Source organism: Mustela lutreola, chromosome 15 (genome assembly GCF_030435805.1).
Source record: "Mustela lutreola isolate mMusLut2 chromosome 15, mMusLut2.pri, whole genome shotgun sequence".
Taxonomy (NCBI): domain Eukaryota; kingdom Metazoa; phylum Chordata; class Mammalia; order Carnivora; family Mustelidae; genus Mustela; species Mustela lutreola.
The window spans coordinates 35,005,195-35,026,604 of NC_081304.1; the positions used below are offsets into that span (position 1 = coordinate 35,005,195).

Below are 21,410 nucleotides of genomic sequence, written 5' to 3' on the forward strand. Positions count from 1 at the left end.
TCTCTGTCTGGCTCTGGACAATCTGAGGACCTATTCTGCACCTCAGGTTCCTTTACTGTGAAAATAAAGATAACCTTCTCTGCATAGATATGGCTATAAAATGATCAAGATGACAATGCTTTCAACAGTTACGTGCCTTAGGGGGGTTAGCTCTTACAATTATTGTCCAATAGTACACTGACCAGGAGGGCAAGAATAAATGAACCAACTAAGTTTATTAGTTCAGTTCTCACTCACTGAAACCACTTTTACTTCCTCTGATACCTCAAGTGAGCTGTTGTGACCTAAATGAAAACTTTATCACAGAGTCAACAGTAAATTCTAAGGTTTTCTGTTTTTCATTTTTGAAAGGGAGTATATGAAATGAAGGGGCCTTGACTTCAAACCAGCTTTGACAGGATGCTGTAGTTAGTTCTGTTCAATTTTTTCCAAGCATGTTTCTATTTAAAATCATCCTTTTGCATTATTCTAGAAGAGAGGGTAACTCTTATCTCATCCCAAATTGGTGTTTCCAATTTCCTTATATAACAAGGCTTGAATGTTGTGGAGGAAGTAGGCAAAAACTACGGAACCAAGAAAGATCAAAAAGCAAGAGACCTATAACCTGTAAGGTTAAGAGGTTATGACCCTAGGGCCCCGAAGTAAGGTGGAAGTCTAGAGAGATGTTTTCAGGTAGTTTCAAGCAACTAACTTTACAGGGCTTTTTGAAAACGGATGGAGATAGGATCTAATACTTACGACAACATTCCTGGCATGAATACACTTAGAAAGAACATAGAGATCCCATCAAAATTAACCTGCCACTGCTGTCTGAGGAAGGATGTACAGTATTAGTAATTCATTACCCTTTGCATCCACTGTTTAAAATCCACATCTGTCCATCCTGAATGTATTTCTTTTGACTTACCGTAGCTTTTATTCTAGTCCCAAACCTTTGGCAAAGCAGAGTCAGACCACAAATTAAAATAATAAATATGATGAGGTAACCACACAGCATCACACACACACCCATACAAGAGTGTCAGCCACATCCTAAATTTGGTTTTGACACATACTATTTGCCTTTACACTGACAGAAGAAAGTCGCCATCCATATAATAATGTCAGGATATCATTAATACAACACCACACACAGGTCTCCTCCCTGTTTTCCTACTAGTTGATAGGGAAGTAGCTGTGGCTGCAGCAGAATGGAGAAAAGAGTAAGGTTGGGGTCATATACATTCTGTCCAACATATCTTATGTGGTTGTACATGGTACACAAGTAGCTAAAAGAAGAGGAGGAAATGGAAGGGAAAAAATACCTTCCTGGGATATCCCAGCAAGACCATAATGTATCATGGACTGGGAAAGTTTTAAGAAACATAAAAATAAGATACAGAGCTGCTTTAACTAAATTCAGGAAGCCTCTGCCAAATAACTTTATTTTCCACTAAGAACCACAAAACAGAGAAAATGTTTCAGTTACAGAGTTCTAGTAATCAAAGTATGGTAAAATACATTCGAAGTCTTTGGAGCTTGTAAATATATATTAAAGACATCAGCCATCAGGGAGGAATCAGTGATTTCTAAGTATCATTATCTTAAAAGCTTTAGAAACATGCACCTTTCAAACTTCCAATTATGTTAAACTAATCTGCATCAATCTAAGGAAACATTTAGGTTCTCAGAGTCAGGAAATTAAACCACTAGTTCTTAAATTCTGAGCATACCTCTAAGCTTCTGTCTTGCTTTTATACTTTGTGTTTGTAGATAAATGCTAAGAAAATGTTTGAGATGAAGTGAACAATGTATTCAAATTAAACAGATTAACCAGAAGTAAGTGCACAGAAACTTTTAAAAAAGGGTCAGATACCCAGCAGACAGCAGGAATAGCAATGACAGTTTGCGAGAAACACCTTCACCATACACTCACTCTCCTACAAAACATAACCCAACTGGTATGTAAATTAAGGTAATAAAAAGCACCTCTCCAAGAAAATTTAGCATAAAGCAGCTGTAGGTATTATAAAAGAAAACATATAAATGAGAGAATGACTTCAAAATTAATATTTCCTGTCCATTGTTTAAATATCACATCAGCAAACATCGACTAGACACTCCTATCTGCAAGACTCAGGGGATATAAACAGGAGTAAAACCTAGTTTTCTTGCCCTCCAAATGCTTAAAATCTAGTACTATACACACAGCAAAAATAGACTCCTAACACAGTCCTAACACACTTGCCTTATTATCCATAGAAATACCTGACTAAAACATAATCTAGAAGCCATCAGAATACTTAATAAAATGTTGATGCTTTAGCAACATTTGCTTTGACATGCTAGGGCCATAGAACAAAGTGGGAAGCAAGTGTGGTTGCAGAGTAAACCTGGGTACATCTGGGATCAGCAGATGGCACTGATGATTTCAGGCTTCTGCAAGTCTTTTCTGGCTTGGCCTAGTGCTGTCCTTCAGTACAGGGTCTGTATGCATGCATACCTGACCCTGGGTCCTCAGCCTCCCCCAGCTGCACATTCTACCTTGGTGATCTCTACTAGTCCGGCAGTAAGATGAGAGGAAGTATCTTAGATGATTACTAAAAGTTCCTCCTAGCTGTGACATTCTATGAATAAAGCTAAAATGTTGGTTTTAGGCGGAAAGAAAGAAAGAAAGAAAATGCATTATTTAACTTCTGTGTCAGATGATCATTCTCTAAGACAACGTCTCCATTTTGGCAAAGGACCCTAATTTATGTCTCTTTATGGATTCCAATAGCATGAGCTCATCCTACACCTAAAAAAAATGTATTCATTATGTAAGCTTTCCCTTAAGCAAATAGAAGGCTGGCGAGGAGGAAAGTGCTGCTTGCCATTCAATTTGGCTTCAGCAGAACTTTCCATTATTAGGGAGGAGGCTGCCCATTTCTAGATAATGAGAACAAATTTTTCATCATCATGGTGGTGTCTTTTATTTTACTATGTCACTCTGGAACAGTCTGAAAGTCATATACTCTCCACCTTTGCCTCTTGTAGCAACAACAGGTTAGAAAAATAATACTTTGTCTCCTGGTATGCAACCTTAAGATGAACTCGGGAAAATGGTATTCGTTATCCTGTTGGATATATTAGATGTGCAATAACGTTGTATTATAAAGTAAATCAAATTACAAAAATGAGTCCTATCCCATGGATAAAGTTCTGGGAGGGAGCCAACATCACAATTATTATCTTCTCTAGCATTGAATGTTCTACATAAGTGTTTGGAAGATGTAAACAGGATATAAATCTGAGATCGGTTCTTCAATCTGTCTACAAATAACCATGACATTATATATAAACTCGACTTTAGAGCATATATGCTTTCTGTTTTAGCAGTTAAGAAGTGTATTAGACACTCTGATAAACAGAACAAAACGAATACCGATAAATGCAAGCCTTCCGTCTCGGAAAGTCTTCCCTTATTTGATTAAGTTAGGTGAAAAACAGAGCAGTCATGCTTGTAGCCTTTCTTCCTTTTCCCTTTCCTCTCCTCTTTTCATTTCTAATGCGAATCGGAAGTCTATGTGGAGCAGTCTGGCTAGCCCCAGTCTAACCTCCCCATCTGGAAGGGGACTAACCAGCCTTGGGGCTACTTCCAACCCTTCCCAGCTGTTGGGTTGGGGTTTTTTGTTTTTGTGGGCTTGAGAAAGCATATTTATATAAATGATTGCCATATCCTTTGCCAGCTGTTGACCCTGCTCTTGTCCCGGTTGGGGCATGGTTTTCATTTTTAGCGGCCACAGACTGGAACTGACCCTGATAGAGTTAGCACGCTATGCAAACAGCTTTACGCGCTATTGCTGTGACAGTTCAGACAATGGATGCACAGTGTAATCCAAGGGACCGGTGTTTCCCTTTGGGCAAATGTCACAGAATCCAGAGCTGGAAGTATCAGTTGAAAAAACAAATTCTGAGATGCACTGTGTTATGGAATATCTTCTCTTCAGTAATTCAGACTGCAGTGATCTCAGCTAGGGTCAGAGCAAGAATTTATCAGCAGCAACAAATGAGTTTTCCCTTGTACATATATGAACCCCAAAAGTTCTCTAGATGGATCTGCAGAAGCAAATGCCTGTATAGCTATGGGAGAGGTAAAAAGAAGTTATATTTTGAAGACTATGCCTGTATCTTTCTGATGTTAAGGTCCATAAATTTAAAAAAATTAAATGCTTGTATTTTGATAGGACAAAAAGAAAAATCATTCTGGGCTTTTGATCATTTCTATAACCTACCAATAACCATTCCTAAAGATCCACTCAGATCACTTCTTACACTCTTTATCAACCAGAAGAAATATATGTTTAATCTCTGGGTAACTACAGGCACAATGAACTAGAAAGCTGAGAAACATTCTCAGGGAGAGAACAACTGGAAGAGGGGGACCCACAGGGATGGGAGGGAAGAGTATTCCATTAAGGATAATTTATCCTGAACAACAAATATTTTGTCCGCAGTTAAATGGGAGTAAGAGAATGAGCAGCATATTTTTACAACTTTCATAAATTTATGAAGTCCTTCTGGCCTTAAGGACTGATGGCATGCGTGGAGAACGAAGACATTTAATTAAAAAGAATTTGATGGTGGATGCTTCAAGTGATATACTTACAGGAACTAAAGATTTCTAATATTTGATAATTTACCAGGTCATTTAGTCATCACAACAGACTATTATTTAGGGAGTCTAACTGCAAAGGGAAAGTAGCAAGAAAGCTTGTCAGAAAGAAGTCCTGTGTTGGGTTTTCTCCTTCTCTGCCGTCAAGCCTGAAGGCTGGCTGGCTATGGCAGATGGAGACGGCATACGTAACTATAATTAAAATGTGAACCCCATCTTAGAGGTCAGAATAGAATAGTTGACAAATAGGGAAGCTGGGAGACGGAAAGAGAAAATATTCCCTGACACAGGCGGTTTTTAGTCTTTGAAAAACAATCCAAAAGGAAATTTAGCCTATGAATTTAAGCGTCACATACTTAGTATATCTTTTTAAAATCCTTAGAAGCTTGAGGTCTGGAATTGCTTTAAAGGCAGCTCAGAATTTCAATCAGCTTTAGCACAATGAAAATTTCAAGTGCTGGAGGAATTAACTGATGGGATCTTTGAAGCTTCTATGAGCTCTGATTAACTAATGACAAAATCTGTGAAATTACATGGCAATGTTTTCTTTCTCTGATGTAAATGTATTTGGAATAATGAAGAAAAGGAAACCATTTGTTGCTTACAGCTCTTGACTGAAAACTTCACACCACGGGAACAAGCTAATGGCACAATCTCCAGATAATACTTTTTCTGTAAGCAAAATACAATTATATTTTTAAAAAATTCAATATTGTATCTCCTGTCTTTTGTGTTAATTATTGATATATTTGGGCTTATTTCTACAATCTTATTTTGTATGCTCTGCTATTCTGTGCCTACAATTGTACATACATTTATTTATTTATTTAATTCCTATTGCAGTTTTCTATAATCATTTGTTCTCTATATGTTTGAAAGCTATCAACTATATTCTTGTTAATGGTTTACTCATTTTCATCATACTGCACACAACTTTTAATTTCCCCAAGTTACTCAATAAGACAGTATTTGTCCTAACTATGCTTTAATTGCCACTGAACTGCCCACACCTTCCTTGACATTATTGTCTGGGGTTTTACTTTCGTACCAATATATGATCACATGAAAGGTAATATTATTACTACTATAATATTCAAAGTTAATTACCAACATAATTCTCTGTAGTCTATGTAACTCCTTCCCTCTGCATTCATATTGTTGTGGTGAATACTTCTTTAAAGGGTGTTAATTTCAGCAAGACAGTGTGAAAGTACTGAATGATAACTTTAGCTGGGTATAGAATTGAGTATCTTTGCTCAGCACTTTGGTGTATTATTCTACTTTTTCTAGCATCTAATGCTATCCAGTGGAAGTCTACAATCTATGTAATTTTCATACCTATGTAGGTAATGTCTTTTCTCTCTATTAGCTTTTTAAAAATCAATGGTCTTTAATTTTACTATAAAGTGTGTGTATATATATATATATATGAATTTATTTATATATATTCTGCTCAACACTCAACTTATACTTTCTTCTTTTTTTCTTAAACATTTCATTTATTTATATGAGAGACAGAGCAAGAAAGAGAAAGCACAAGGAGCAGGGAGGGGCAGAGGGAGAAACAGCCCCCCCCCCCCCAGGAGGGAGCCCAACACAGGGCTTGACCCCAGGACCCTGGGATCATGACCTGAGCTGAAGGCAGATGCTTAACAACTGAGCCACCCAGGCATCCTCAAATTATACTTTCAATCTGAGGATGAAATCTCTCCAATTCTGTAAATTCTTAGTTATCATGTGAACATCACTTCTTGGTCATTCCATCTTATTATTCTGGAGCTCTTATTAGATACATATAGAAGTCTCTAAACTCCCTGCTTCTTAAGTACTCTTTCACACTTCTTAATACTTTATTTATTTGTCAGAGATAGAGCACAAGCAAGGGGAGAAGGAGGCAGAGGGAGAAGCAGGCTCCCTACTAAGCAAGGAGCTCGATGTGGGACTTGATCCCAGGAGCCTGGGATCATCATCTGAGTCGAAAGCAGATGCTTAACTGACTGAGCCACCCAGGCATCCCAACTCTTTCACATTTTCATACCTCTGTGCTGCTTTCTGAGAACTACTATCCAAAGATACAGTCTGAAATAGTTACTGAGTTTTATAATGTCAATGTCTTTTTATTTTATTGCTAATATTTTAAAGTGATTTTTTAAAATCTTCACTTGTTCTTATTTCTGCTAGTTTTGTTTTATAACTTCTTGTTTTATAAGGCTATTCCTTTATCTTTTTGAGAATCTGAAACATAAAGGGTTTTTTCAGATTATTATATTATTTCCTTTCACCTGAGCAAATTCATCTCCTATCTTCTAACTTTATTGTCTGTCTTCTTTGGTATTAATGTATTACTTTATTTTATGCATTTTGACATTTGATCTGTAGGTTCATCTTGGGTCTGAGTTACAGTGAATTCTTTTCACTTTCTCTATGAGTATACCACTCCCTATCTTCCAGTTTAATAGTTGCTTCTATGGAATCTGTAAAACTCCAGTCCAGAATTTGGTCTTATATTGAGCAACTAGGGATCAGATTCCTGCTAATATTGGGGAAAACTACAATCAGAAAATGAGTCAGTTCCTAAGGTTGTCATTGTCTTCTCACCTCCCTGTGCATTTGATTTCAAATAAGCCACAGCTCTTGGCAGTAGTCCTCAGCAGCTTTCATTAGACATCACTTGGTCCCAAATGGAGCACCCTACAGAAGCCTAACTCCCAGCCACTTGAACCATCTTTCAGACATTAACACCCATACTCTTCACCTTTTGCCCCTTAACATTTCTGTTCCAATTTTGGTGCATGGAGATGTCTTTTTTTTTTTTTTTTTAAGATTTTATTTATTCTTTTGAAAGACAGAGATCACAAGTAGGCAGAGAGGCAGGCAGAGAGAGAGGGGGAAGCAGGCTCCCTGCTGAGCAGAGAGCCCAATGCGGGGCTTTATCCCAGGACCCTGGGATCAGAGGCTTTAACCCACTGAGCCACCCAGGCGCCCTGAGATGTCTTATTTTTGAGCTTTGTCGTGTCTTACACATTTTTTTTCTGTTCCCCCCCCTCTTTTATTTTTCTAATAGTTTATCATCAAGGTACAGACTATAACATCATTTTAACTGAAAGAGTGCCCCCAACCAACTTTGTAGTAGTCTCCAAGTCGTTAACCTTTTGATATTCCTCTAAGCCAAAAGGGCCTTATTATTGTTATATCATAGATACTGAGATATGCAAGCCATGCTGAAAACTTCTTATAATTTATAAGGATAATTAATTTCTCATAGTCTTTAATTATTCAAGTAATGAAAGACACTCAAATTAATACCAAAGAAGACAGAATTGCTCAGTCAATTAAGGGAATGACCCTTGATTTCAGCTCAGGTCATGATCTCAGAGCTGTGAGATCAAGCCCCAAGAGCTTAAGATTCTCTCGCCCTCATCCTCTGCCCCTCCCACCCCTCTCCCAGAAAGAAAGAAAGAAAGATAGAAAGAAAGAAAGAAAGGCACTCAAAATATATTCTCTTAAATGACCAAAACAAAAATTCAACATAAAAAAAAAAAAAAAACCCACTTAAAGCAAAAGACACCACTTTTGCATAGTGAGTTGGAAAAAAGCTAGAGAAAAGACAGTAAAGGGAAACAATTTCCTACATTTATAGGGTAGTGCAAACCTGACAATTGTTTGAAAAGTGATTTGGCTAACACATATCACAAGCCCTAACAGAATACATACTCAATGGATCAGCCATTCTACTGCTGGCAAATTTATCCTGAGAAAATAATAACATAAATTAACCGAAATGTACAAGGAATTCATTTGTTTATAAAAGCAAAAAACAAAGCTAACAATAGCAAAACAAACAAAAGCAAAGGAACAAATAAAGTATTTATTATCAAGAGACTTGTTAAATAAATTACAGAAGACTACATGGTCAATTTAAAAATACACTCATATACACAGAGGAGAGATGAAAGCTTATACCAAAATGTTAACTCTGGAAGTATGTTAACGGGTAATCCATATTTTTTTTCCTATGGCTATGATAATAGGAATTAAAATTAAAAATTAAAAATTAAAAATTTTATTGTTACTGGATCATGTATGTATATCTCTGTAAAGAATAAAAATTAAGCAGAGGTGAGAGGAGCAATTACTCTTAAATGCACAGAAGGTAAGTGATGGGAGGTAATATGAGCTTGAGGCCAATCAACTGAATCCCTCGACTGTCTTTACATATAAATATATCACCATCCACCTAGAATTATTTCTTCCTATTACATAAATCTGAGCTTCCTTCTTTTCAAGATCTCCAACCCAACCTCCTCCTGGTTGCTCAGGATTTTGCTCCGTCAGGCATCTGAACACTCTTTCATTTCTAATTCACCCATCAATTCTGCATCCCTCCCTAGACTATAAATAAGCTCTTTTTTAAGAGAAAAAACAAAACCATCTCTTGAAAATGACATCCCATGTCCTATTTTCTCACTCACTACTTATTCCAATTCACTCCACAATTAGTAGCAGTAGGCTCTCATTTTTGACTGCTATACTCGAACTATTCTTGCTAAATGCCTCTCGTGACTTGCTAATTGCTAAATTCAGTGTATATTTCTATTGTTATTATCGAGGACCATTGCACTATCCTATATTTAATGACGTTGCTGGTTTAAAGTCTCCCTCCATCCCCCCATGACTCCTGATGATAACATACTTTGGGGTTTTAGTCTTCATTCTCTGACAGCCCCTTCTGAACAAATCATCCTTTGCAGGCCTCTAATATCTTGCTGATTCTCCAGGGCTGCTCCTGACCCACTAGTCTTCTCATCCCACAGAGTTTTCTCTTTCATCTACATTGATAGCTCCCAAATTTTTACTCAGGGTCAGGCTTGGTTCTTATAGGTACATCACTTTCAATATTCCTAAAATTAAAAATAGTAAGTTCCCCATTAATCTGCTTCTCCCTTTATATCTTCTCTTTCATTTTCTTTCATTCAATTAATGTAGACAGAAACCTGAGATTCATATTAAACTCCTCCCTCTTCCACATGCCTGATATCCAATCACCATTTCTGATAATTTTTACTCCTAAACACTTCTCAACTTTCTGCTCTTCTCGACTCTCCTTCATTTCCGTTTACCACTGCCCTAGGTCAGGTCAATACCATAGGTGGTCTCCCCGACCCCGGTCTTAACCTTTCTTCAAATCTGTCTTCTCTACAGCTACCAACTGGAGTGTTTTGTAACATATGTAAGTGCTAAATTACTACGTTGTACACTTGAAACAAATATATTATATGTCAACTATACTTCAATTAAAGATTTTAAAATGATAATAAAATAAGTTAGGTAAAGAGAAAAAATAAAATAAACGCAAGAATGATTATATCATTCTTCTGCTTGAAACACTTCTCCATTCCTTACAAGATAGAATCCAAATTTATTCTCTCTCTCTCTCTCTCTCTCTCACACACACACACACACACACTGTTCTGGATTCATCTCCCATAACTCTCTGCCTAGGAATTTATATTATGGCAACATCAAACTCCTTATGAGTCCTTTGAATACACTGTGGCTTTTCTTGTCTCTATACTTTTACTTATGCTACATTCTATACCTGCATTCCCCCTCATCCTGGGTATCTTACCTATAGAAAGCTTTCCTTAAATATTCTCTACCTTCCTCAACACCAAGATGTAACAGAACTTAAAAACGAAGGACATCCCCTGTAAAGTCTGTTCTTTGCTGTATCCTATTATTAGAAATCCAATGGATTTTAATCTCTTACCATAGGTTGGATATATTTGAAATTTTTTGTGTATCTGTTACTTCCTCTCCTGCGTTTTACCCATTAAGCTCAACACTGCACTCTGAGAAGTCTGCATTAGGGAACTTTCCCTGCTTATTGTACCTTCCACCCAAAGAGTATTCATTATATGCTTAGTCACAGGCTAAGACCTACAACTAAAATTATAGATAGAAAGAAAGCAAATCACCAGTAGTAAGATAGGGTTGTGTTTTTTTTAATATAAAGTATGTTTCTTTTTTTTTTTTTTAAGATTTATTTATTTATTTGACAGAGAGAGAAAGAGAGAGGGCACAAGCAGGCAGAGAGGCAGGCAGAGAGAGGGGGGAAGCAGGCTCCCCACTGAGCAGAGGGCCTGATACGGGGCTCCATCCCAGGACCCCGAGATCATGACCTGAGCCGAAGGCAGAAGCTTAACCCACTGAGCCACCAGGTGCCCCAGTAATAGAGTTTTTTAAAGGCAAGTAAAATCTTCTAGTAATCAAATAAGCCAAGATATAAGAGAAACAACTTTGGTATAAGAGACCTAACAGTGACTGCAACCAGAGCAGGCTTGCGATTTATACCAGAATATAAACCAGGAATTGTGCGGAAATTCTCAGGAGGAAACTCCACAGGGAACACTTACTACATGACAATTGACAAAACTAACAGGTGATTCTTTTTGCTGAAGAGTAGAGAGAACAGGAAGGTTTCAGATATCAGGGCACCAATTAAATCCCTAAAATTGGAAACAATAACAACAACAAAACTTGCTAGTTTAAAAGTTGGACATTGTTTAATAGCAAGAAGAGCAAGGAGAAAGGCTGTCTCAGGAGAGAATGCATCCCTGAAATCCTAAAATTCTGCTGTGTGTTGGTGAGTTTGGTATGTAAATACATGGAGGAAAAAAACCTTAAAAGTTGAAAACTATAAAAAATAGTGGCATTTGTATGTTGGGAAATGGATGTTAAAGGATACAAAATTTTTTAAATCTTAGAAAAAAGTTCACATTGCTTCATGGACTAGGAAAGAGGGCTAGGAAAAGATCTGGATAGAAAAAAAAAAACAAAACACCACCTCTATGAAAACTTAAATAAAATTCGATCAGAAAGGAGAGATTCTTTAAAAATTGGGAGAAATTAATTTGGCACGTTACACAAATAGGAGGAAATCTACTAAAAAAAAAAAAAAAAGAAAGAAAGAAAAAAAACTTAGCTGCTAATCTTAGGTTAATAGCAAATGACCCCATCCACTCTTAACCTCAAAGACTGACCTCTTGACCCACAGCCAGTGGCCCTGTTCAGAAACATGTTGCCACCGGAGTAAATAAAAAGAGAACATAACGTGCTGAAATTGTTACTGCTAATGATAAGTGACACACACTTTATCCTGCCAATGAGCAAAACCATCAATAAATAACTCTGAACATGTTTGCCAATATTCTTCTGGATTTTAGTTTCCTCTCATGTGTTTGTAAGTTTTTATTTATTAATTTATTTATTTATTATGGAAGGAGGGAAAATTAGTATTCTTAGCCCTGGGCATTTCAGAAGGAAGTTTTTTTTAAGTACAGATGATAAACCTAAGGGGAAATCCCCATGGCTACATGTGTGGCTGATCAGTACACTCAATAATTCATACTCACGCTCTCTTTCACTGGCATGGTCCATACTAGAAGATAAACAGTAAGAGAGGAGTTTCACAGACATATCAGCCTAGAACACACGCCACAGACATAAAGTCCAGAGATAGGAAACTCTAAAAGCCTGACATTCGAGTATTTCTTAAAATCTCTTACTGGAGAGACTATCTTGATGTCACCAATAATGCTTAAGCTTAGATTTGGTTGATGTTGCCAAGGTGATTTTATAAAAATCAACATGTAGAAACTGATTGCACGATATTTTTGGAAAATTTTGAACACCACCCCAATTTATAAATAAAGTTTGCTTCAGTTTTTTTTTTTCTTCTCACCTAAATATATATTGCATCAAACATTTCTGGAAGGATAAAGAAACTGATAGTATTGTTGGCCTCCAAAGAGGAACTGGGTAGCTGGAGGACAGAGGTAGAAGAAAGGTTTTTCATTATGTACCCTTTTGCATGTTTTGAATTTTGACCCATTAAAATTAAAAACATGAAAAATAAAAAATTCAAATGAATAAATAACACAAATTATAAGCCTATCTATAACCAAACTCAGAGAGCTGGAAAAAACATATTTAAGTATGAAAAGATATGAATTCCAAACAGGAAGCAGGCTCCAAGGTACACAGTATAGATTTACATGGGTAGAGTAGTGGAAAATAGAGGTAAAATATAGGGACAGGTAACTAATTTTAATAAAATTAACCTTAATACACAGGTTTAAAATTATAGAATGTATATGAATCAGCACATAAGATGTAGTAAAAATAAATAATAATTTAAGGGAAGAGAAAGGGTAGGGACACTACATTTTTCAAAGTAGAGGCCTCTTAGATGGAAAATAAAAATTACATTTCACCATCCATCCTACCCCAACACCTCTCCGCCAAGAATACTATGTAGTAAACGTACAGATGGAACTGAACTGTGTATATACAATTGTGAATTGACTATTTTCTTCTTACACAGTATTTCCAACTTGAAAATAAAATGAAAAAATGAAGGCTTTTGAGTACAGTTATAATTGTAACCAAACACAAGCATATAAAAGTAATATAATCCATAGTTCTTAGTGATAAAATTATGTTTAGCCGTAAAAAGCAACCAGTTTCTCTCCATTTCTCAAATTTTTATTTTTGTAAAATGTTCTCCGCTTTAAAGTTGTTCAAGAGTGAAAGATGCTTTGACATGCTTTTAATTGATTCGTTTTACACTCAAAGGGAGGATAACAGTGATTTGTGAAAGGATTTTTTTTTTCTGTCTTGCACACATCTCTCATTTGTCCATCTTAATTCAATTAAAGGAAATAAGGACAGTTTGACCGATGAATGAACCATATTTTAACCGAGGACACTTCTATTTAAACTGGAGTGTATCAACCACTGTAATTGTCAGTTAGTTACTTCCGATCTCTAACTTTTGTTTTCAGAGGTCATAGCATGGTCATGGAAGAGAAGAACATACTAGAATATGGGTAAGTATTTAAACCATTACCCCATTAGTTATTCCAAGAAAGAAAATTTTTAATTATTACTGGCTTATATGAACATAACTCCGCCCAATGAGTAGCTTTTGTTGTGCTAAAGGACTATAAATTCAAATACAATAAAACTTTTATTTGTTTTCATTGAAAAAAGTAGGCACGGTTTTATTATGCTGGGCCTTATAGTTTCCGGTAAGTTTTGTTGTTGTTGCTGTTGTTTTAATAGCTTGAGAGGGGCATTGATTTATTTTCGATTAAACTATCCATTTTAAGTGTTGACTTTGATGAGGGTTTTTTTTTTTTTTAAGGGTATACAATATGTAATCCATCACCACAGTCAAGATATGTAATATTTCCAACACTCCAAAAAGTCTGCCCATGCCCCTCTGGAGTCAATCCCTGTACAGTGACAGGTGGTAACTAGACTTATTGTGGGGATCATTTCATCATATATTAAAATACTGACCCACTATGACATACACCTGAAACTAACGGATATTGTATGTCAGTAACACTTTAATTTTTAAAAAAGCATTGAAAAACTGCCCATATACTTAACCATTTCCCTAGTACTTAGTGGATATTTTAAAAATTATTCTGTAACCTTCCAATTTGCAAAGCCTGCTTGATTACAAATTTGGCGTTTTTGTGCTGTATTGTCTTTTGAAATATGCAAGCCAACCAACACTAGTCCAAATGGCTATAAGCCTTTCCTGCCCCTGGGTAACATGACTATAAAGTTCTTTTCAGTTTTGGGTTTTTTTTTTAAGTTCTTTTCGATTTTAGCTCTTACTTTAGATTTAGATGATACCATTTAGAATTAAATTTGATATAACTTTACCTGTGATTCCCCAGGGGTAAATAAATTTTTAACAATACTGTCCACCACAATTTTTTTTTTATCAATTGTCATCTCCTAAATCCACAAGGTTAGCTGCTTTTTCATCTTTTCCATAGCTTTATCAAGCACTATAGATGTTACTCTAGCATTTCCCAGAGCAGTCTCGTGTACTCATCAATGAATTCCTTGTCTTTTCTCAATATGTATTGTATTGTTAATTCATTAACATTGTACTCATGGCTAACGGAACTATAACTCATACCTGAACTAAGTTTAGGTAACATACCTATTTTTTCCAGAAGGCACCTTGCAGCTTTCTTGCACTCAGGAACACTAGATAACATTTCAGCACTATGCTTGGGTGTTGTTTTAAACAGAAACATCACCAGCAAAAGCACAAAAATGCAAAAAATGTGCCACTAAATAGATCCAAAAAGGACACTTACCCCATAGCATGAGAGTTCAACAAGAAGGCAGAGCAAGTGTTGCATTGTTTGAAGTCAGCTGGGAAAGTACATGTCAGGCAACTTAAACGTTTGGCAGCTCTACCCCATCAGCCCATGAAAGCACAGCAAGTGAATATTGATTTGGAGTTATAAATATATTCTAGTAAGTAGGTGAACTCACAAATACAGAATCTGTGAATAAGAGGAACCAAATACTTATGTTCTGCAAAGATTTTCTTCCACTCTGTAGCTTGCCTTTTTATTTTTAAAAAAGATTTATTTATTTACTATTTTAGTGAGAGAAAGCACATCGGGGAGGGGGTAGAGAGAGAGAGAGAATCCCCAAGCAGACCCTGAGTGAGCCCAGAGCCTGACAAGGGGCTTGATCCCATGACCCCGAGATCATGAGCCAAAATGAAGCTTAACCAACCGAACTACCCAGATGTCCGGCCTTGCCATTTTCTTAACAATGGTTTTCCAAAGTCAAATATTTATAATTTTGACTTAGTATCAGTTAGTTTTTCTGGTTAAAGTTTTTGAATCCTATCTAAAAATTTCTACTTAATTATGAATAAAAAGATATGCTATTTTTTTTCTTCTTAAAGGTTTATAGTTTTAGCTCTTTAGATTTATGATCCCACTTAGAATTAATTTTTATATATACCTTTACTTGTGACTTCCCAGGGGTAAATTACTTTTTAATTATTATTAATCTCAGCAAACCTCATGTTGAAAAATAACAAATATATGTTTATGGTACTTTTATAAGTCTTCTGTACAATATTTAGCTTGAAGCATCATATAAATTAAAATAATATATTTTAAAGATTTAAATTAAAATATTCATTTTGAACTACAAAGATAAGGAGAGAGGTTTTTTTTAAGATTTTATTTATTTGAGAGACAAAGCACACAAGTGAGAGAGAGAGCACACTCGAGCGAGACTGAGTGGTGGGGGGAAGGCAGAGGAAGAGGGAGAAGGAGAAGCAGACTCCCAGCTGAACAGGGAACTGGGCACAGGGCTCGATCGCAGGATCCCGAGATTAACTAGAGCTGAGGCAGAGGCTTATCTACTAAGCCACCCAGGCACCCTGAGGAGAAACCTCTTACTAATATGAAACAACACACTGAAAACACATTTGTCTAGGGGTATCTGACTGGTTCAGTGGGTAAAGCATGAGACTCTTGATCTCAGAGTCATGGGTTCAAGCCCCATGTTGGGTGTAGAGATTACTAAAAAAATAAAATAAACTTGGGGTGAAAAAAATAAAACACATTTGTCCAAAAACCACAGTTAAAACCAGGTTTAAGCCTTTGTTCCTATGATGCTCTTGCCAATGAATTTTCCTTTCAAGAACACCTTGGCCACTGATACATGAAATCTGTTAACCATGCAAATAAGTAAGTTTTCTAAAAGCAAGAAACTATAAATTTCTAAATGAAGGAAGTTTCTTAATGGAAAACTGTAATAGCAAAAATTTTTAAATGATATTTAATACTTCAAGAGTAGGAGGACCTCAAAAGAAGGTTCTTCTATTAAGGAAACATATCCCTCAACAAGTTACAATTAGAATTAACACATAAGAAAGGTGAGTTCATTAAAACAAAAACAAAAACAAAACCCAATCTCCTTTCCCTCTAAAATGACACTGAAAGTACCAGTATATGTTGGTGTTCAGCACACAGCCCACAGTCAAGCCGAGATGAAGGCCAAGAAAGCTGAAATGAATGGGGTCCAAAGCCACAAAAAGAATATCTCAAAAAGTTAAGGGACAGTGATGAACACAGAGTACAGAATTATTGAATCACTATATTATATACCTGAAACTAATATAATAGTGTATGTTAGCCATACCAGAATTAAACTTAAAAACATAATAACATTCAAATTTTTTTTTTTTTAAGTTAAGGGAAAAAGGTACTTCTGTATTGACCAACATGGATGAACCTCAAAGACGTGAATAAGCCAGACTTATAAGCCTATGTATTATATGACGCCATTCATATGAAATAATCAGAAAAAACAAATACAGAGACAGAAATCAGATCAATAACTGCCTACAACTAGGCGTATAAGCAAGGATTCATTCTTAAGGGTTGTAAGGAAGCAAATTAACCAAGCACCTGTCCTTTCCTTCTACTTCATATTTCATTCTTCAAATCCTTTTTCTTTTCTGTCCTTCATCCTCTCAATTATGCCCCAAAACTTTTTTTCAAGTTTTATGTTTCATTCATCTCTCAAGGCATCTTTGTAAGCCAATGGATGCATAATATACTCCTGACAATGGGTCCCCTCTCTCTGAGCAAACAACCTGACTTGAAGAAGCAGTCTCACAGACCAGCAGAAAGAAGGTGATCTTTGCTGACTTCCTACTGTAACTCCCAGCATTGTCATCATAAGGCTACTCAAAAAGAAATACCAATTTGCAGATTTTTTGCCAAACAGGAAAAAAAATTACTTTAGATCATAAGGAAATGGTTGGAATACTTAACTTTTTGTGTTGTGTCAGTATAGAAAAGATTGTTTCTGGGTATATTGATCCATAAATGGTTGAGCAAAGGTTCAGAGAGAACATACCCAGCAACACCGAATAGCTTCTCAGTTCTGAGTTGCAGTCAGCATCGTCTCCTGGCAACTCCATACTTTGTTCTGAGCTGCTTAGCATCCTTCCTTTGACCACTACCAGTGAGCCCACAGTATTCTAGGCCTTACCATAGAAGCATGGATTCAGGCCCAGATCTAATCATCTCTTGTCCCTCACCAGTCATGTCAATTAATTAATTAAAATTTTATAACAAATTGCCATTTTCTGCCAGGGATTGTTCCAACTGCTGGGAATTCAATGACAGAAGAGAAGGCACCATTAGCTTATATTCTATCCTTGGGCTCTATGTGGTTATCTTACTTCCTCCTCAATTCAAGCACTGCCTGGCTAGGATAATTTTATTCTGCGCCTCAAGTACAAAGTAAACTATGGGCAAAGCCATCTGTGAGGTTGGACTGCTGCTTTTTGGTCCGCTACACAGACACACAGCATGGGACCAACGCTCCTGATAAAGATAGCAAGCATCATCAGCCAAGACTTGCCATAAAGGCCCATCACTTGCTCTGAGTCCTGAGTTGTTTCCTCATACTTGTAGGACACCCCTGTTCTTTGCTGATACCTGGGAGCATGTGACAATTTCAAATGTTTCTCTTGTAACCTCTGACAAAACAGGGTCCAAATTCAAACCACATTATTTCTACCCAGTGGCTCCCAAGCTAACAGTATATTGGTTCAGTATTTATTTATTACAGCTTGTTGGCTGAATAGCTTGATCTCTTATCTGTGGCCATAATAATTTTCAGTCTTCATTTGTCTTTCAAGGTTTTTTAAATGAAATAATGTGTCTTCTCAGACTACTCATTAGGAAAAAAAGAGAGAATATTGTAAAGCTCTTGGGATTAATATGAAAATGTACAAAGGCTTCTCTGAGCTTTTAATCGTTCCTTCACTACAAGTCTCCTACATTAATGACTTAATGACATTTGTCAAACCAGGGAGCACCGAATCTGGTCTCAGACACTGGAATATCTGCAATATTGAGAATTAATTACATAGCAACTCCATGCAAGTTAAGCGTCTCTTAAAAAAAAAAAAAAATCCCAGATTTTTTTCTTAAATACAACTTGTTTTTATGAAATATTACAGCAAATACAAAGGGATTGCCATGATATACTACTGAATATCCTGCTGAAAGTATCTGAAGTGAGTTCTTCCAGATGATGAATGCTCCCAGGCCTGGACCAAGTTGGCCTTAAAGAAAAGGATAGTGGCATTTCACCTGCAAATCTCTAGTAAGGACAGACGACCATCCCGCCTACCCTCCGGAGCTCATAAGGTTATTCTTGTGTTAATGACCTCACACAACATACAGATTCAGTCTTTCTGCTTCTCTTTCTCTTTAGAATGATTTCCCTAAAGCCAATGTTGGGCAAAATGCCACTAATACCACCACAAAGCCCCCACAGTGCTTGAAGGGGGAGGCATGAGACAGAGGGTTAGGAGGTAATCAAGCTTACAGATTAAAGCTTACTAAAGCTACAAGATGAGCACAGCTCCTGGTGTTTATTGACTCTTCTAGTATTGAGCACTCCTCCCCCACCCTCATGGCACAAAACACAAAGGTCTTTTCATCAATGGACCTCAAAGGCTGGTATGTTTTAGCGTTAAACTTCCAAAAACAGCATCCCTACTGGGGTTTTCTTTGGTATCCACCACAATCAGGCAACCATTCCTGCCTTTCCATACAAAATTATTCATGGCTGCGGATAATGAAATTATGCTATCCATGCACTGACCTCTGGGAGGAGGGGGCACTGAGTATGCATAATAATCTGGACACACACACACAAGTCTTTTTCTGTGACAACAGGAGACAGAAATAGGAAAAAGTTAAAATAAGAAAAATTTTTAAAATTAAATACTATTTTAAGAGGAAAAAAAAAAAAAAGACTGTATTTGCTTATAATTCAACAGTTTATAGTAGGACCTTTTCTACTAATCTACTCTGGTAGAGGTGCTCTAAGGATTGATTCCCCCCTCCCAAATGTGCTAATGTTAGGCTGATTGGCTCAATTTACCTGTAACCCATCTCAGTCACTTTGACATTAATCCCCAACTCTTTTCCTACTTCTTGAATTCCTCAACCCAAGTCCAGGAGAAGCAGTCACTTCACTTTTAGAATTTAACAACCACAGGACTTCTGTAATGAGCTAATGCTTGTTACTTTGCAAACCTCCAAAGGATACATAAACTTCATGTAGGATATGTAGGATATGTAAACTTCATTCATTATTTCCACTTTTTAACGTCTTGGGGCTATACCTAGGTTGCTAAATTGGGGAATACTAATTCCTGAGGGATATTTATTTGATTTTAGGCCATGAAAAATTTCCCACTGCTATTTGATAAATTATATTGTTTCACCATCACAACTAACTTAAAAGTTATGTAAATTATCCAGATGAACAAAAACAATTTACTATTATAACATTGTTAAACGAATTAGATAGCAATGACCACAGCTTCCCAATCGCAGTTTGAGACAGATAAATTTATACTTTATTGATAGCAGGAGCAGAAAGCCCTAATCACTAAACGCCGGCACAGTCTGGTTTCTGTAGGGTAATGACCCATCTCTCTATTCATAACAACAATCTCATTCATCATAATTCACATAAAAAAAAAAAAGAACCCTAGTCAAGCTAATGGAGGAAACGTGTGAAAAGTGATTGGCTGGGTAAAACTCTGTATGCAGCTGGAGGGTCCTAATTGATTGTATTGTGCTGCAACTAAGCCTTCTGCCTAGTACAACAGATCTTTATCTAACTGCATTTCAATTGATTTTCACTGATAGTCTTCTTTCTTATGTCTAAGGCTTAAAGTACTAAACTAATAAAAGGATAAAAGACTTTGTAATACAGATTTCAAAATACAATGTCCAAGCAGGACTTCCAAGGAATAAGATAGCAGACTGGGTGTGTACAGCTCACCAAACAAACCAATGCCAGAACCTGGGATTTGGGGAGGTAATTTTTTTTTTTTTTTAATGTTTAGGATTTGAGTCTCTATTTTATTAGAGTCCAAAAGCAAAACACTAACCTAAACATTCAAAGATACAGTACCTAATGTTCATCTTGTCATAGGATGTAGAAATGTAAGACAAAAGCTATTACATGTGTTCTCAATATACCCATTTTATTGGTTTAGTACAGAATCAAAATGCCTTGGATTTAGTTTTCTCATTAAAAATAGTGATGGGCTAGGGCACCTGGGTGGCTCAGATAGTTAAGCATCTGCCTTCAGCTCAGGTCATGATCCTAGGGTTCTGGGATCAAGCCCTGCATCAAGCCATGAGTTCGACGTTGGACTCCCTGCTCCAGCAGGAGTCTGGTTCTCCCTCTATCCCTCCCCACTGCTCATGCTCTCTCTCACTTTCACATTCCTCTCTTTCTCTCTCTCACAAACAAATAAATAAAATCTTTTAAAAGAAAATTAAAATAGTGATGGGTTTGGAAAGAAGGAAAGTATGATGGCTAGATAATGTTTAGCTTCCAGGTGAAAAACCTGGATTAACTGAAACACTAGATTAATTGAAACACTAAATCAAAAATCTAAAATTGGCCAAACAAACAACCCACTCCCCAAATAGCATTGTTGAACAGAATTTAGAATGAGGATATACACTGCCATCCTTAAAGTTGTAACAGTTTGACCTACAATAAACTGTGCATATTTAAAGTATACAATTTGATGTTTTGACATAGTATAACCTATGAAACCATCACCACAATCAAGATACTGAACATACTCATCTTTGCCAAAGGTTTCCTTATGCCCCTTTGTGATCATCTCTCCCCTCATCCCATCTACATATCCAGGAAACCATTCATTGGTTTTAAATACCATAAATTTGTTAGCATTTTCTAGAATTTTATATAAATGAAACCATACAGTATGCATTTGTGTGGTCTGGTTCCTTTTATTTATTTGAGATCCATCCATGCTGCTACATTTATCAAAAAAAAAAAAAAAAAAAAAAACCCT

The 21,410-nt window shown here is 36.5% G+C and overlaps 1 protein-coding gene across 8 annotated transcripts in view; it reads right to left on the reverse strand.

Annotated features, from left to right (window-relative positions):
* BCAS3 (BCAS3 microtubule associated cell migration factor) overlaps positions 1-21,410 on the reverse strand; it is a 591,123-nt gene that overhangs the window by 161,935 nt on the left and 407,778 nt on the right. The window lies entirely within an intron of this gene.